The sequence below is a fragment of the Pleurodeles waltl genome, chromosome 8 (genome assembly GCF_031143425.1).
Source record: "Pleurodeles waltl isolate 20211129_DDA chromosome 8, aPleWal1.hap1.20221129, whole genome shotgun sequence".
NCBI classification, from domain to species: Eukaryota; Metazoa; Chordata; class Amphibia; order Caudata; family Salamandridae; genus Pleurodeles; species Pleurodeles waltl.
Genome location: NC_090447.1, coordinates 1485141591 through 1485160544, shown reverse-complemented (window position 1 = coordinate 1485160544; position 18954 = coordinate 1485141591).

The window sequence follows — 18954 nt, the reverse complement described above, 5'->3', positions numbered from 1 at the left end:
TGGAGCTAAAGACAGCTGTATCATCTAGATATGATGCACTAAAAGCCTACAACACTTGCAGGACTGTATTCACCAACCTCTGAAAAGTGGCAGGTGCATTTTTCAACCCAAAGGGAATCACTGTAAATTGGTAGTGCCCTCCTATAGTTGAAAATGCAGGTTTAGGTTTAGCATCCTCTGCCAACTTGATCTGACAATACCCTGCAGTCAAATCAAGCAAAGATGCTAGTGTATTTATGAGCTCATCTGCCCTGGGTATAGGGTGAGCATCAGTTTTTGTTACCTGGTTGAGACCTCTGTAATTTACACAAAACCTCATCTCCCTTTTTCCATCTTTTGAGTGAGGCTTTGGTACAAGCACCACAGGAGAGGCCCATGGGCTTTCAGAATGTTCAACCACTCCCAGATCAAGCATTTTCTGAACTTCTTGCTTTATGCAGTCCCTGACATGGTCAGGCTGCCTATAGATCTTACTTTTGACAGGCATGCTGTCTCCGGTATCAATTGTGTGTTCACACCAAGATGTGGTGCCTGGCACAGTTGAAAAGAGTTCAGAAAACTGTCCAAGGAGATTTATGCAGTTGTCTTTCTGTTCTGCAGTAAGACAGTCTGCCAAAACTACTCCCTCCACTAAAGCATCATCTTCAGTGGAAGAGAAGAGATCAGGGAGGGGGTCACTCTCTTCTTCCTGTCCCTCATCTGTTGCCATGAGCAGGGTGAGATCAGCCCTGTCATAGTAAGGTTTTAGGCGGTTGACATGAATCACCCTAAGGGGAATCCTGGCAGTGCCCAGGTCAACCAAGTAGGTGACCTCGCCCTTTTTTTCAACAATTAGATGGGGTCCACTCCATTTGTCTTGGAGTGCTCTTGGGGCCACAGGATCCAATACCCACACTTTCTGTCCTGGTTGGTACTGAATCAGAACAGCCTTCTGGTCATGCCATTGCTTTTGGAGCTCTTGACTAGCCTGAAGGTTTTTATTGGCCTTTTTCATGTACTCCGCCATTCTGGATCTTAGGCCAAGTACATAGTCCACTATATCCTGTTTGGGAGCTTTTAAAGGTTGTTCCCAACCCTCCTTCACAAGTGTTAGTGGACCTCTTACAGGGTGCCCAAATACGAGTTCAAAGGGGCTGAAGCCCACTCCTTTCTTGGGTACCTCCCTGTAAGCAAAAAGGAAGCAAGGTAACAGGACATTCCATCTCCTCCTGAGTTTTTCAGGGAGTCCCATTATCATTCCTTTGAGAGTTTTATTAAACCTCTCTACCAGTCCATTAGTTTGTGGATGATAAGGTGTGGTAAATTTGTAGGTTACACCACATTCCTTCCACATAGCCTTCAAGTATGCAGACATAAAGTTGCTACCCCTGTCTGATACAACCTCTTTTGGGAAACCAACCCTGGAAAAGATTCCCAGGAGGGCTTTTGCCACTGCAGGAGCTGGAGTGGTCCTTAGAGGAATTGCCTCAGGATATCTTGTGGCATGGTCCACAACCACCAAGATAAACCTATTGCCTGAAGCAGTAGGAGGGTCAAGGGGGCCAACTATGTCAACCCCTACCCTTTCAAAGGGGACCCCAACCACAGGTAGTGGAAAAAGGGGAGCCTTTGGTGTGCCACCAGTCTTGCTACTGGCTTGGAAGGTCACGCAAGACTTACAGAAATCTTTTGTGTCCTCTGACATTATAGGCCAGTGAAACAGGGGGACAAGCCTTTCCCATGTTTTGATCTGGCCCAAATGCCCAGCCAAAGGAATGTCATGTGCCAGAGTTAGGAGGAACTCTATGTACTGCAGAGGAATGACCAATCTCCTGGCTGCTCCAGGTTTTGGGTCCCTTGCCTCTGTGTACAAGAGGTTGTCCTCCCAGTAAACTCTATGTGAGTCAATAACATCCCCATTTTGCTGCTTGACCGCTTGCTGTCTGAGACCCTCTAATGTGGGACAAGTTTGCTGTGCCACACTCAGCTCTTCCCTGGCAAGCCCCCCTCCACCCACAGCTCAGCAGTGTCTGCTGCAAGCTCATCTGGTGAAGATTCTGCACAGGGAGGACATTCTTCTTCCTCAGAAGTAGAATCATCTGTAGAGGGAGGGATAGTGGGTAGGGATTTACCCTTGCTACCCCTAGCTTTAGGGAGCACTTGGTCCATTGTTCCAGGATCCAAGTACCCTGTACTTTTTGCTTTTTGGCCTGAGCCCTTGTCAAAGCAAAAAGATGCCCAGGAAGGCCCAGCATTGATGCATGACCCTCCAACCACACTTCTGCCCAAGCTGATGTCTCTAAATCATTTCCTAGTAGACAGTCTACAGGTACATCTGAAGCATCCACAACTTTCTTTGGACCAGTAAACCCCCCCCCCCCTCCACCCCCCCAGTTGAGATTCACAACAGCCATGGGGTGGCTAAGAGTGTTGTTATGAGCGTCTGTCACTTGGTACTGGTGACCAAGTAGGTGTTGTTCAGGGTGTACCAGTTTCTCTATTACCATGGTAACACTGGCACCTGTGTCCCTGTAGGCCTGAACCTGAACACCATTTATTAGGGGAAGTTGCTTGTACTTATCCATATTAAGGGGACAAGCAACCAAGGTGGCCAAATCAATGGCACCTTCAGAGACTAACACAGCCTCTGTGGTCTCCCTAACAAGACCAACCCCAGCTAAATTACCAAAAGTGAGCCCAGCTACTCCCTTGGATTGGCTATTAGTAGGTCTGCCCCCACCACCACTGCTATTACTAGGGGCACTAGAGTTTGCAGTAGGGGTTGTGGTAGTGGGAGGTTTGGTGTTTTTCTTTGGACAACTGGCATCAGTTGTCCAATGGCTTTTGACTTTACACAAATAACACCAAGGCTTTTTAACATGATTTGAACCCACCACCCCCACTAGAGGATTTTTGTGGGCCTGATGAAGACTCATTTTTAGATTTGTCCCCACCCTTGTCAGAAGACTTACCATCCGTCTTCTTGCCATCCTTGTCACCCCCTGTATGATCTTTTCTGTTCACTCTTGTTCTGACCCATTTGTCTGCCTTCTTTCCCAATTCTTGGGGAGAGGTCAGATCTGAGTCCACTAGATATTGGTGTAACAAGTCAGACACACAGTTATTCAAAATATGCTCTCTCAGAATAAGATTATACAGGCTTTCATAGTCAGAAACTTTATTGCCATGTAACCACCCCTCCACGGCCTTCACTGAACAGTCAACAAAGTCTATCCAATCTTGTGAGGACTCTTTTCTGGTGTCTCTGAACTTAATCCTGTATTGTTCAGTGGTTAAGCCAAATCCATCCAAGAGTGCATCCTTCAAGACTGCAAAATTGTTAGCATCACTTTCTCTAACAGTAAGGAGCCAATTCCTACCCTTTCCGTTGAAAGATAGCCACAATATAGCAGCCCACTGCCTTTGAGGGACCCCCTGTACCATACAGGCCCTCTCAAGTGCAGCAAACCACTTGTTTATGTCATCCCCCCCCTTGTAAGGGGGAACTATCTTATGCAGATTCCTGGAATCATGCTCTTTAACAGGATTACTATCAGGAATACTGCTGCTGCCACCATGGGGTCCAAACCCCAATCTCTGTCTCTCCTTCTCCAGGTCTAGGGATTCCCTGTCTAGAGCCAGCTGTTGCTGTTTAAGCTTCAGTCTGGTCTCTTCTACTCTCAACTTTTGGAGTTCCCTTTCTAACATGTTGTCTTCAGGGTGGGTGGGTTGGGAATGCTTGGACACTGAGGATAAATTGGAAAAAACAGAGGGAGATCTATCCCTAACAGATTGGACTCTAGCAACCTGGCCTCCAGGAAATAAAACATCCCTACTATGATGGGAGCTCCTATTACTACCAGCATTGCTATGTGGTCTGCTGAGGGGCAGATTTGGAAGAGGACCCTCCACACCTCCCTCAAGGGGTTCCCCTGAGTCGGAATGGGAGCTATCTACCAACTTCTCAGTTGAAGTGCCTGCTAGGGACTTGTCATTCTCAATGAGCATGTTAAATAGAAATTCTCTTGAAGGGTTCTTTCCTATCACTAAACCTCTATCAATGCAGAGACTCCTTAGGCTCTAGAAGTTTAAATTGTCATAAGTTGTATTGACCATTTTAAGAGCAGTTCCTACATCAGACATGATAGAAGGTTTAGAGACAGTGAGAAGAGAGAAAACGTTTCAGGACTTTTTAAAGAACAGATAAAAAAAAAAAATTCAAACTTTTTGGAAACTTTTAGAAGTTTTGGAGTACTTTTCAGCACTTAGTAGAAAGTGTAAGAGGAGAAAAGCAAAACTTTTTGGTTAGGTGTACATACACTGAACTTGTTTTGTATTTTATTCTCTTATGAAAAGTGAACAATGACAAAGTGGTAAGTAGTTACAAGTACTTATCCCACCGCTGCCACCAATGTAGGAGGCTGGCCTGGCTTGTAGTGGGTACCAGAGGTACTTACAACTTGTGCCAGGTCTAGTTATCCCTTATTAGTGTAGAAGAGGTGTTTCTAGCAGCTTAGGCTGATAGCAGGTAGCTATGGCAAAGCAGCTTAGGCTGAACTAGGAGACATGTACAGCTCCTACTATACAACTGGTGTTCTATGCACAATATCATAAGAAAACACAATACACAGATATACTAAAAATAAAGGTACTTTATTTTGATGACAATATGCCAAAAGTATCTCAGTGAGTACCCTCAGTATGAGGATGAGAAATATACACAAGATATGTGTACACAAACCAAAATTATGCAGGTTATAGCAAGAAAAGTAATGCAAGCAGTGTAAAGTTACAATAGATTGCAATAGGAGCACATAGGTATTGGGGCAACACAAACCATATACTCCAAAAGTGTAATGCGAACCACGAATGGACCCCAAACCTATGTGAGCTTGTAGAGGGTCACTGGGACTGTAAGAAAACAGTGAGGGTTAGAAAAATAGCCCACCCCAAGACCCTGAAAGGTAGGTGTAAAGTGCACCTACAACCCCCAGAGAGCACAGAAGTCGTGATAGGGGGATTCTGCAAGGAAAACAAATACCAGCAATGCAACAACAGTGGATTTCCAGACCTCAGTACCTGTAAGACAAGGGGACCAAGTCCAAGAGTCGCGACAGTGTCGAGAGTGGGCCGGAGCCCAGGAAATGCCAGCTGAGAGTGCAAGGAAGCTGCCACCGGATGGAAGAAGCTTGGTGTTTTGCAAGAACGAAGAGGACTAGGAACTTCCCCTTTGGAGGATGGATGTCAAACGTCGTGAAGAAGCTTGCAGAGGTGTTCCCACTCAGAAAGAACACAAACAAGCCTTGCTAGCTGCAAAGGTTGCAGTTAGGATTTTTGGATGCTGCTGTGGCCCAGGAGGGACCAGGATATCACCACTTACATGAGGAGACAGAGGGGGCGCCCAGTAACGTAGAGAGCCCTCACAGAAGCAGGCAGCACCCGCAGAAGTACCTGAACAGGCACTTGGAAGAAGAGTGAACTGGAGTCCAAGTGAAGTCACAAAAGGGAGTCCCACGACGCCGGAGGACAACTCAGAAGGTTGTGCACTGCAGGTTAGAGTGTTGGGAACCCAGGCTTGGCTGTGCATGAAGGAAATCCTGGAAGAGTGCACAGGAGCCGGAGGAGCTGCAAATCACACGGTACCCAGCAATGCAGTCTAGCGTGGGGAGGCAAGGACTTACCTCCACCAAACTTGGACTGAAGAGTCACTGGACTGTGGGAGTCGCTTGGACAGAGTTGCTGAGTTTCAGGGACCACGCTCGTCGTGCTGAGAGGGGACCCGGAGGACCGGTCATGCAGTCTTTTGTTGCCTGCGGTTGCAGAGGGAAGATTCCGTCGACCCACAGGAGATTTCTTCAGAGCTCCTGGTGCAGAAAGGAGGCAGGCTACCCCCAGAGAATGCACCACCTGGAAACAGTGGAGAAAGCCAGCAGGATGAAGCGATACAAGGTTGCTAGTAGTCGTCTTGCTACTTTGTTGCGGTTTTGCAGGCGTCCTGAGCAGTCAGCGGTCGATCCTTTGGCAGAAGATGAAGAGGGAGATGCAGAGGAACTCTGTTGAGCTCTTGCATTTGTTATCTAAAGACTTCCCCAAAGCAGAGACCCTAAATAGCCAGAAAAGGAGGTTTGGCTACCTAGGAAGGAGGATTGGCTACTAAGGGAGATAAGAGCCTATCAGAAGGAGTCTCTGACGTCACCTGTTGGCTCTGGCCACTCAGAGCAGTCCAGTGTGCCAGCAACACCTCTGAATCCAAGATGGCAGAGGTCTGGGGCACACTGGATGAGCTCTGGGCACCTCCCCTGGGAGGTGCAGGTCAGGGGAGTGGTCGCTCCCCTTTCCTTTGTCCAGTTTCGCGCCAGAGCAGGGCTGGGGGATCCCTGAACCGGTGTAGACTGGCTTATGCAGAGATGGGCACCATCTGTTCCCATCAAAGCATTTCCAGAGGCTGGGGGGGGCTACTCCTCCCCAGCCCTGACACCTATTTCCAAAGGGAGAGGGTGTTACACCCTCTCTCAGAGGAAGTCCTTTGTTCTTCCTTCCTGGGCCAGGGCTGCCTGGACCCCAGGAGGGCAGAAACCTGTCTGAGGGGTTGGCAGCAGCAGCAGCTGCAGTGGAAACCCCGGAAAAGCAGTTTGGCAGTACCCAGGTTCTATGCTAGAGACCCAGGGGATCATGGAATTGTCCCCCCAATGCCAGAATGGCATTGGGGGGACAATTCCATGATCTTAGACATATTACATGGCCATGTTCGGAGTTACCATTGTGACGCTGTACATAGGTAGTGGCCTATGTACAGTGCACACGTGTAATGGTGTCCCCGCACTCACAAAGTCGGGGGAATTTGCCCTGAACGATGTGGGGGCACCTTGGCTAGTGCCAGGGTGCCATCATACTAAGTAACTTTGCACCCAACCTTCACCAGGTGAAGGTTAGACATATAGGTGACTTATAAGTTACTTAAGTGCAGTGGTAAATGGCTGTGAAATAACGTGGACGTTATTTCACTCAGGCTGCACTGGCAGGCCTGTGTAAGAATTGTCAGATCTCCCTATAGGTGGCAAAAGAAATGCTGCAGCACATAGGGATCTCCTGGAACCCCAATACCCTGGGTACCTCAGTACCATATCCTAGGGAATTATATAGGTGTACCAGTATGCCAATGGGAATTGGTGAAATTGGTCACTAGCCTGTTAGTGACAATTTGGAAAGCAGAGAGAGCATAACCACTAAGGTTCTGGTTAGCAGAGCCTCAGTGAGACAGTTAGTCATCACACAGGGAACACATACAGGGCACATACTTATGAACACTGGGGCCCTGCCTGGCAGGGTCCCAGTGACACATAGACTAAAACAACATATATACAGTGAAATATGGGGGTAACATGCCAGGCAAGATGGTACTTTCCTACAATAGGTGACTTATAAGTTACCTGGTGCAGTGAAAATGGCTGTGAAATAGTGTGTGCACTATTTCAATCAGGCTGCAGTGACAGTCCTGAAGGAGTATTTGTCTGAACTCCTTATGGGTGGCAAAAGAAATGCTGCAGCCTATATGTTTCTCCTGGAACCCCAATGCCCTGGGTACCTAGGTACCATATACTAGGGACTTATAAGGAGGGTCCAGTATGCCAATTGTGGGTGAAATACAGGGTCACTAGGCTAAAGTGACAAATTTAGAAATAAAGAGAGCATGAACATTGGAGTTCTGATTAGCAGTACTCCAGTGACAATTTAGAAAACAGTAAAAAATACTGACACGCAGGCCATAAACCATAAGCACTGGGGTCCTGGCTAGCAGGATCCCGGTGACACAGTCAAACACAGTGACAATCAGGCAGAAACTGGGGGTAACATGCAAAGAAAGATGGTACTTTCCTACATTTAGTCCTTGTAACACGACGTATCCTGAAGTGTGGTCTGGTGACAGGATTCTTTGCTATGTCATACATTGGTGTTAGAATAGGATAAAGTTACCTTAATTGTGTGTCTTCCACTTTTAGTGACTAGGCTTTTTCCCCTTACCCATTCCCTCCCAAAGAGGCATCTATCATCAATCAGATACTGCAATGCAACTGAGCCCTTTATTTACGCCTAGTGTGGTCTGCCAGACTGCAACAGTGAGCCCCACTTCAGTCATTGTACCTTTAAGTCTTTTACATTTTGTATAAGACCACTATAGTACTGTGGACGTATACATTTTGCAGTGTGAGTGGTCAAGGATTCCATATGCAGCATCACATGCACAATGCATGGTGAAACCAAACAGCAATTGTAAAGTGTGGCGTTTGGAGATTTCTTATCAAAATGTTTCAAAAAGCTGGTGGTATTGAATACAGAAGCAGCCCTGGCATACTCTGTCCACTCACAGCTTTGAAATACTTCCTTAGTAAGTCATGGATGTGCAAATGAAACCTGGCATTCCAGCTTTCCTGCCAGTGTGAGTTAGGGGGTACTCAAAGAAATGAAACAAAGAGCTTGGGTGCTCATGCGGATGGGATGCTGCAGCATACAGAACAAGACCTCACAGCGGATGGATACACCCATGCACACACACATGTCTGTGCAGATTTGCTACAAAGTATAGTAGAAATGTAGATGTCCAATCCCCTGGACATGTGTCCACATTCACATCTAGCACCAATTTTATGTTCCCATTTAGAGTTCCTGGCTCTCTATTGTAGTTGTAAATGTGATCCTTCAGGAAATACTATTAGTATATCTAAGCCCTGTAGGAGGCTGGCCTGGCTTATAGTGGGTACCTTGTGGTACTTACACCTTGTGCCAGGTACAGTTATCCCTTATTAGTAGATTAGAGGTGTTCTAGCAGCTTAGGCTGATAGAAGGTAGCTATGGCAAAGCAGCTTAGGCTGAACTAGGAGACATGCAAAGCTCCTACTATACCACTTATATCATATAGCACTATATCATAAGAAAACATGATACTCAGAGTTACTAAAAATAAAGGTACTTTATTTTAGTGACAATATGCCAAAAGTATCTCAGAGGATATGCGTTCTTAGGAGGTAAGTAATATACACAATATATATACTCACAAACCAAAATCAGGTAAGTAACAGTTAGATAAGTAGTGCAAACACTGTAGAACACAATAGAATACAATAGGGAGAAATAGGCCTAGGGGCAACACAAACCATATACTCCAAAAGTGGAATGTGAACCACAGATGTACCCCAGGCCTAGTGTAGTGTGTAGAGGGTCACTGGGAGTGTAAGAAAACACTAAGGGTGTCCAAGATACCCCACCTCAAGACCCTGAAAAGTAGGAGTAATGTTACTCTTCTACCCCAGAAAGACAGTAAAGTCGAGATAGGGGGTTCTGCAAGAACAACAACTGACTGCAACACACTGAAGACGGATTCCTGGACCTGGGCTGGGGGATCCCTGAACCGGTGTGGACTGGCTTATGCAAGAAGGGCACCATCTGTGCCCTTCAAAGCATTTCCAGAGGCCAGGAGAGGCTACTCCTCCCAGGCCCTTCACACCTATTTCCAAAGGGAGAGGATGTAACACCCTCTCTCAGAGGAAATCCTTTGTTCTGCCTTCCTGGGACTGGGCTGCCCATGCCTCAGGGGGGACAGAAACCTGTCTGAGGGGTTGGCAGCAGCGGTAGCTGCAGTGGAGACCCCAGAAAGTTAGTTTGGCAGTACCCGGGCTCTATGCTGGAGACCCGGGGATGCATGGAATTGTCCCCTCAATACCAGATTGGTATTGGGATGACAATTCCATGATCCTAGACATGTTACATGGCCATGTTCGGAGTTACCATTGTGACGCTACATATAGGTATTGACCTATATGTAGTGCACGCATGTAATGGTGTCCCCACACTCACAAAGTCCGGGGAATTTGCCCAGAACGATATGGGGGTACCTTAGCTAGTGCCAGGGTGCCCACACACTATGTAACTTTGCACCTAACCTTCACTAAGTGAGGGTTAGACATACTTAAGTGCAGTGTAAAATGGCTGTGAAATAACGTGGACGTTATTTCACTCTGGCTGCAGTGGCAGTCCTGTGTAAGAAATGGCTGAGCTCCCTATGGGTGGCAAAAGAAATGCTGCAGCCCATAGGGATCTCCTGGAACCCCAATTCCCTGGGTACCTAGGTACCATCTACAAGGGAAGTATATGGGTGTACCAGTGTGCCAATGAGAATTGGTAAAATTAGTCACTAGCCTGCAGTGACAATTTTAAGAGCAGAGAGAGCATAAACACGGAGGTTCTGATTAGCAGAGTATCAGTGACACAGTTAGGCACCACACAGGAAACACATACAGGGCATGCTTTATGAGCACTGGGGTCCTGGCTAGCAGGATCCCAGTGACACATAGGCAAAAACAAACATACATACAGTAAAAATGGGGGTAACATGCCAGGCAAGATGGGACTTTCCTACAAGCCCTGCCTGCTGTGACTGGGCTGGTGTTCTGGCAGAAATGGGTCCTCCCAGTAGATCTATGGGCATCATGCACATTATATCATGCACATACTATGAAGGGTGAATGCTTATGAAGCTTATGAAGCTCAATCGAAGACAATTAACTTAGTATCTGTCAGATCATTGGTTCCACGTTCCTCAATGTACCTGCACAAAGAAATCCTTGTTTCTCCTTCTAGCAGGCTGCCTGGGCTTGCCTAGCACCACAGACCATCATTCCTTGACATAAGAACATTGCCTGATCTTACAGAATATAGAACACACAATTTATATTCCGTTCAAGAAGAGTTTCTTATTGCAGTAACTCTTTAATATTTTACAATAGCGGTGTCTAAAAGGAAGCACATTGTTATTCCTGATATGGAGTGTTGGAAGACTTCTGCCCAGGGGGATTCAGTCACTGCTGGACAAGAAAGCCATTTCTCTACTTTCTAACCAGAAGTGGGGTCTGGGAGCCCATTTCCATGTCTTCTTTTTTTCCAAAACTCTCAGGAGTATCAGGCTTCTTATCAAACTGTCAGGAGTGAATCAATTCTTGCAGGAAATGCACTTCAAGATTGGCTCATGGGAGAGTATTATTTAGGTGATTCTGCCCGGGGGAGTTCCTTACATCTCTGTATGTGGAAGATGTATATCATCTCATTCCAAATGGCTAGCTTTACTAGAAACGTCTATGATCTGTGGTCATGCCATCTCATTTCCCGTTCCAACTTCTCACCTTCTGACTTAAATTTCGTCCGAGGATCCTGTGTGACGTAAACAACCCCAGAGTCAAGCTGCTGTTCTGCATGCTGGGATACATTATAGCCAAGCAGGATATGGCCAACCTGTCTGGATAGCAGCAGGTTTAATCCAAAATCCATCTTGCAACCAGGGATGAACACGTGTAGGGAAGCTGAAAGGGTGGTGTGTGATGGAAAAGGCTACCCCAGGAAATTTGAGGTGGTGTGCAGGATATTAAGGACTCAGGGGCATATTTACAAGGAACTGGTGCTTTACAGCTGCTGCCAAGTCACAGCAAAAACTCAATTCGCAGTGAGCAGAGATTTCATCTGTCTCCCTGCCTGTGGAGATGCAGACAGGTAGACAGAGAAAACAATTGATCTAACAGAGAGTGAGCTGCTGGCTCCCACAGTAGCCGGGAAGCTAGCTGGGACTGTGGGGGTGGGACACACAGGTCACATGGCCAGGCCCTGGAAGATGGGGCTTCCGGGCCGTTATCGCCCTGAGGACAGGGGCTACAGGGCTCCCCTTGGCCCAAAGTTCTTTTAATATTTAGGCAGTGCCCCGGGGGATGATGACCTCGGGCCAAGATTGGCCTGAGGAGGGGGGCTGCTTGGCATACCTCACCCTCAAAACATTTAAGGGCCGAGTTCCGGGGATGGGGTCCCTGGGGCAGAGATCGGTCTGGGGAGAGCGGCTGCGCTAACTCCCTCCACCCCAAAAAATGTTAATGTTTAGGTTGGAACCCGGGGGTTTGGGTCCCCGGGGCCGAGATTGGCATGGGCAGGGGGCCATGTGGGGTTTGGTTGATATAGGGGTTGGCCGCAGCGACTGGCCACAGGCCAGGCCTGCAGCCAGCACCCACTGTGTACGACCTTTGGCCTTAGGCAGCACAGGCTTTGGTGGTTATAGGGGTTGGCCGCAGCGACTGGCTGCAGTCCAGGTCCTGTGGGGTTGGGTTGTTATAGAGGTTGGCCGCAGGCTCTGTGGCCACCGGCTGCAGAGCTTGGCCAAAGGCCATGCGCGGTTGTGGTTGGATTAACGTATAGTAATTAACATTTCTTTACGTTAAAAAAAAACCATAGAAATGGCCTGAGGTAACTATGACTCACACCCTTGCCATGCACTGCTAATTCCCCCAACAATTTCGGCACTCATGACATCTTTGATAACATAATTGATAATATCAACGTAATATTTGCAGTACATTTTTTGTCAAAAATAACTGCATGGCGGGGTGCGAGTTATAGTTACCTTAGGGCCTGTGTTATGGGGTTCTTGAGATATCTCTAACTATAACAGGTGAATTTTTATGGTTTTGTATGTTTAAAATGAGAGCCTAACTATAACATCCCTGTAATCTTCGGTTTTTAAGCGAATTGCTATGTTGTTTTAAATTCTATTTCCTAACCATAATGTCCCTGTAACCTTTGTTTTTTTTCAGTGAATTAATTCTATCTATCTGTCTATCTATCTAAAATGTTTAATGTGTGGAACATTCTGTTGTTGTTCCTTCGGTTGGAAAAAAGAATTAATAAAAATGTTCAAAAGAATTTGCTCATATGTTTTTTTTTAAGGTTCTTGCTTCAGTGGCCCTGGTAATTCATGACAGGAGTATCAGTCTCCATCCAAATCTGGACGACTGTCAGGCTGATTTATACGCAAACCAGAAGAAAGGCATTATTACATGGACAAGCAGTTTGCCAACTGTTGGACTCTTTGGGGTTCCTAATCAACTCAGCCTTGTTCAGGTTGACTCTTGCCGACAATCTACACTTTATTGGGCTCAGTTTTAGACGGATGTGGGACTGGTGTCCTTGCATGTGGATCGTTCTAGTCTGATCTGTACTAGTGTCATATAATTTGCTGAGGCAGTCAGTATCAAACAGAAGATGGATGCAAGCAGAAGGAGATTTGGTAAGCAAGTGATCCTTGGGGAGAATTGTCTGCTTCTATAAGAAAACCTCTAAGCTCTGCTGTAGTAAGCTACTGCTTTCTGTAAGCCTCCACAGTGTTTGTTTTTCCTTGAGCATGATTGCACTTGGATCTGGTATCCAGACACAACTTTTGTTGGTTGGTAGGATCCATTACATAAGAAATACATCATTAGGCTGCCAGTGCTGAAGGACATTGACCAAGCAATATGCTGTTGGTTGGTTCCGTCTCACTTAGCAGGCAGTTTCATGCCCAAAGTGTAGGTTACGCTTTATATGACCCTATTCACAAAGCGACCTTCATTGTGGACATGGATTTTAATGTCACCTTTGGGTACACTATACCCTACATACTTGGAGATCGCTGTATCCATGATTTATCACAGTGTGTGGAGAATGGAATCATAATAACTTTGGAATAGAGAAATTTCATCATTTCATCTCCTGATTACATAAAACCATATGAAAGTAATGAAGAAGTTAATTTTATGAACGAAACGCGTTGCCTAGAAGCTGTATTTATGAATATGGAGTAAAAAAAGCAAAATAAAGGAGATTCTTTAATATTGGATACTTTGGACTCTTCATCGCTGGGTGCAGCTTCCCATATTGCTTTCCATATAGTTAGTTGGCTACTGATGGTGCGATGAACCTAAGCGAGAATAATGATGTGAGAGGCATATAGGGGCATATTTATACTCTGTTTGCGCCGGAATTGCGTCATTTTTTTTTACGCAATTCCGACGCAAAACTAACTCCATATTTATACTTTGGCGTTAGACGCGTCTAGCGCCAAAGTCCATGGAGTTTGCGTCATTTTTTAGCGTGGACACCTACTTTGCGTTAATGATATGCAAGGTAGGCGTTCCCGTCTAAAAAAGTGACTCCGAGGCATGTGCGCCGTATTTACACTCCCGGGCAAAAATCACGCCCAGGAGTGGGCGGGTCAAAAAAAATGACGTCCAGCCGATTTTGCGTCGTTTTTTAGCGACTGGTCCGGCCAGGCGTTAAGGGACCTGTGGGCTCGGAAGGAGCCCAGAGGTGCCCTCCCATGCCCCCAGGGACCCCCCCTGTCACCCTTGCCCACCCCAGGAGGACGCCTAAGGATGGAGGGACCCATCCCAGGGAACATAAGGTAAGTTCAGGTAAGTATTATTATTTTTTTTTTTTTGTGGCATAGGGGGGCCTGATTTGTGCCCCCCTACATGCCACTATGCCCAATGACCATGCCCAGGGGACAGAAGTCCCCTGGGCATGGCCATTGGGCAAGGGGGCAAGGGGGCATGACTCCTGTCTTTGCTAAGACAGGAGTCATTTCAATGGGAGTCGAAAAAAATGGCGCAAATCGGGTTGAGGCGATATTTTTGCCTCAGCCTGACTTGCCCCATTTTTTGGCGCCCAAGCTCCATATTCCCCTACGCCGGTGCTGCCTGGTGTACGTCATTTTTTTTGACGCACACCAGGCAGCGCTGCCGGCTAACGTCACTGAATAAATACGGCGCCCGCATGGCGCTTCAGAATGGCGTTAGCCGGCGTTAGATTTTTTCACGCACAACTGCGTTGCCGCAGTTGTGCGTCGAAAAGTATAAATATGGCCCATAGCTTTTCCATATAGCTATATATAGAATGTAAGGGAGCTATAATACGGTACCTACTGAGGGGTGGGGATACGTGAGTAGAAGTCCTTGTGGTATGCCAAATTGTGCATGTCCCTGAGTTTAGTTGGTTGATTAGAATGGTAAGAATCTGTACAGCTAACTAGTATCTAACAGAAAATAAAATTGTCCAACTGGATCGACGTGGGGTGAAGGAGCAGTTAATAGTATAATACAAACATATTGAACTAGGTTTCCTTTCAAAAGTGATGCGGACATAAATCTGCGGTCCCTTCGGAGTGTGATCCAGTCTCAATTGTACAGCTCCTTGGTGTTTTTTTGACTTGGTGTAGTCTCCAGCTACTCTCAGGGATCAGTGTTCGGCAATCTGAGTTTCTGCAAATCATGGGGAGGTGAGAAGTCTATTTAATCCTTAGCTTCTCAAAGGCTTCTCCGTGGCCAGGTCTCCTGTTAGAAAAAGGTGCTGCTCCTTGGGATCTGCCTCCTGTAGTTTCTCTTTTGCAAACTTTTCCTTCAAACCCTTGCAAGAAGTTTCTCTGAAGCTGCCTTTCAAGACTTTTTTCTTAGTGGTGATAACTTGACCTAATCGTCTGGAAAAAATTGGTGCTTTATTTATTCAGTCTTCTTTTCTAAGAGTTTTTCCTGGCCGTATGGTCTCGAAGATAGGTCTTAGGTCTGTTCCTAAGGCAGCTTAAAGATTCTCGCTTGTCTTTGTGTATTGAGGTGTTATTGCTCTATTTTGACGCTAGATGCCGCCACAGTCTAAGCGAAGTGATGTTCTTCAGTTTCCTCTCTCCTGAATGTTTCAAAATCGTGTTGCTCGCCTGTCCCAATCTTTTAATTAGAAATGTAAACATTTTAATAGGTTGCCAATTTGCTACGTGCTGAAATTATGCTAATTTAATAATACATTTTATTAATTTACTTTAGTCAGTGTCGTAACAAAATTGAGGGGGTTCCACTGCAAAGCATTAGGAGAAGCCCCCCCACCATTTCCGATAACTCAGTCAAGAACACTCAGGCTGAGGTTCTGAGTTGACGGGGGCCCTTGGAGATCACCCCGCCCTGCATCGCGGGGGCTGTAGGAGCCTATGTTACGCCACCAGCCACCAACTTTAGTGACACGTAGCCGGTTTCGTAGCTTACTTTTCAAATCGCTGGTATTAGTTCCAAAGTCAGAAGAGAGTGGTGAAGTCCCCACCCAGGTCTTTATTAGTAAGGCGTGTCCACAGCACCCTGACCTCTAGTGGAGGGCGTAGGAGGCTGGCCTGGTTTGTAGTGGGTACCTATGGTACTTACACCTTATACCAGGTCCAGTTATCCCTTATTAGTAAAATGTAGGCAGTGTCTGGAAGCCAGGCCAAGGCCTAACTAGGAGTCATGCAAAGCTCATGAAATAACAGTGTAGTCACACAGTACTCACACACATGAAAGAAAATGCTCAGTGTTACAAAAATAATGATACTTTATTTTGGTGACACAAATGCCAAAAATATCATAGAGGCTATACTCCCTTAGGAGGTAGGTAATACACAAATTATATACACTAGTATGCAAAAACAGGTGTAAAAACAGCTAGAAAACAGTGCAATTAGTGAAAATGACAATAGTTAGAAATGGGCCTAGGGAGAGCACAAACCATATACTAAGAAAGTGGAATGGGAAGACGGTCCGCCACCTAGGTAAGTGTAGTGTGTAGAGGGGAGCTGGGAGTACTAGAAAACCCCAAAGGTAAGTACTAGAACCCACCCCAGTGCCCAGGAAAGCAGGAGTAAAACACAGTAACCTTCCCAGAACACACACAGAAATGAGAAAGATTATGCAAGAACCAGAAGAGACTGCAAGACACCACTGATGGACTCCTGGGCTTGAAGACCTGTGGAAGAAGGAGACCAAGTCCAAGAAGCACAGAAGAGTCCAGGGAGAACAGGAGCCCCTGCTGACCCGGATGAACGTGCAAAAGAAGAACCACCGGTGAAGAAGAACAGTCAGTATTGCACCCAGAAAGACAGAGTTGGGTTCCTGGTTGGTGCAAGTGATGTCCCACACCAGATGGAGGATTGAAGTCTGGTTTGTGTCGCTGGAGTCTGCCAACAAGCCTTGGCACATGCAAAGCTCGCTGTTAGCAGAGTATGGCGCTGCCCGGGACCAGGAAGGACCAGGTGGACTCTGCCTCGGACGGGGAGTTGAAGGGTGCTCTCAGCAACTCAGAGAGCCCACAGAGGACCAGGCAGCATGCACAGGAGTCCCACAGCACGGGGACAAAGGAAGATGCGAAAGAGGCCCATGCAGCACTACCCGAAAGGCTCTCATGTCGCCTGAGCACTACTCAGGAAGCTATGCATCGCAGGATAGAGTGCTGGGGGCCAGAGCTGCAAGATGGATGAAGAACTTTGTGGAAGGGTGCCAACAAGTCTTGGCAACTGCAAAACACGTGATGCACAGGGGTACTGTCTTGCTTGGGGAAGCAAGCTCGTACCTCCACCAAAATTGGACAGTAGGATGTCAGGACCATCGGGACCACTTCAGTCCACCACCTGTGATGCAAGATCCATGCAGCTCAGCAGGAGAGGGGATACACACAGCCAGTTGTCGTTGCTGTAGGTGCCTGCTGAAGCAGGGGAGTGACTCCTTCACCCCAAGGGAGATTCCTTTGCTCTTCTGGTGCAGGCTGAAGATGGGCTGTCCTCAGAGGATGCACGACCAAGAAACAGTTGCAGTTGCTGGCAGGAGCTGAAGATACAATGTTGCAGAAGGCATCTTGCTTCTTTGTTGCAGTTTGTAGAGTTTCTGGAGGGTCCAGATGCAGTTTCTTCGGTGAGAAGTTGAAGTGGAGGATACAGAGGATTCCTGCTGGAGTCTTGCCATCCGAATCTGAAGAACCACCCAAAGGAGAGACCCTAAATAGCCCTGAAAGGGGGATTGGTCAGCTAAACAGGTAAGCACCTATCAGGGGAGGACTCTGACATCACCTGCTGGCACTGGCCACTCAGATGCTCCCAGAGTTCCCTGCCAACTTGGAATCCAAGATGGCTAAACCCAGGGACCCTCTGTGGGAGCTCTGAGCACCATCCCAGGGGTGGTGATGGACAGGTGAGTGGTCACTCCCCTTTCCGTTGTCCAGTTTTGCGCCAGATTAGGAAAAGGGTGTCCCTGAACCGTTGTAGACTGGATTATGCAAGGAGGACACCAAATGTGCCCTTCAAAGCATTTCCAGTGGCTTAGGGAGGCTACCCCTCCCAAGCCTGTATCACTTATTTCCAACAGGAGAGGTTGTAACACCCCTATCCCAAAGGAAATCCTTTGTTCTGCCTTCCTGGGCTTGAGCTTTTCAAGCAACAGGAGGGCAGAAACCTGTCTGTGAGATGGCAGCAGCTGGGGCTGCCTGGAAAACCTCAGGAGGCTGTAATGGCAGTACTGGGAGTCCTCTTAGTAGTCCCCAGAGTGCATGGGATCATACAACCAATGCTTGCAAAAGCATGGGGGTATGATTCATACAAGTTTGATACCAAACATGCCTATGTTCATAGTTACCCTTATGTAGCTGGTCATAGGTAGTGACCTATGTCCAGTACACACGAAAAATGGCGTACCAGCACTCACAAAGACTGGGAAAGTGGCCCTGGAGGTCATATGGGCACCTCTGCTAGTGCAGGGGTGCCCTCACACATAGGTACTTTGCACACTGCCCTTATGGCTGGAGGGCCTGTTATAGGGATGACTTATAAGTGACCTGCTGCAGTGTTAACGGTAATGAAAGGGTGCATACACCGTTTCATGCAGGCTGCAACGGCAGTCCTGCAGAAGCCTTTACATAGAATGACTGTGGGTGGCAAAATATATTCTGCAATCCATAGGGATTCCCTGGAACCCCAGTGACCTGGGTACCTAGGTACCATATGCTAGGGTCTTATAAGGGGGCACCAGTATGCCAATTGTGGGTGAAATATTGAGTTAACAGCATGCAACAACCACATTTAAGGGATAGAGCATAACTACTGGGGTCCTGATTAGCAGGATCCCAGTAGACACAGTCAAACACACTGACAAACAGGCCAAAAGTGGAGGTAACCAAGCTAGAACGAGGCTTTTTTCCTACAGAGCAGGCGTTAAAAATGACGCCAAAAATGGTGCAGTGAAATCTTATAGATTTCACTGCACCATTTTTCTGGGCTTCCTAACGCCGGAACGCCCCCTTGTATACATTATGCCTGATGCAGACATAATGTGGTGCAAGGGGTCACAA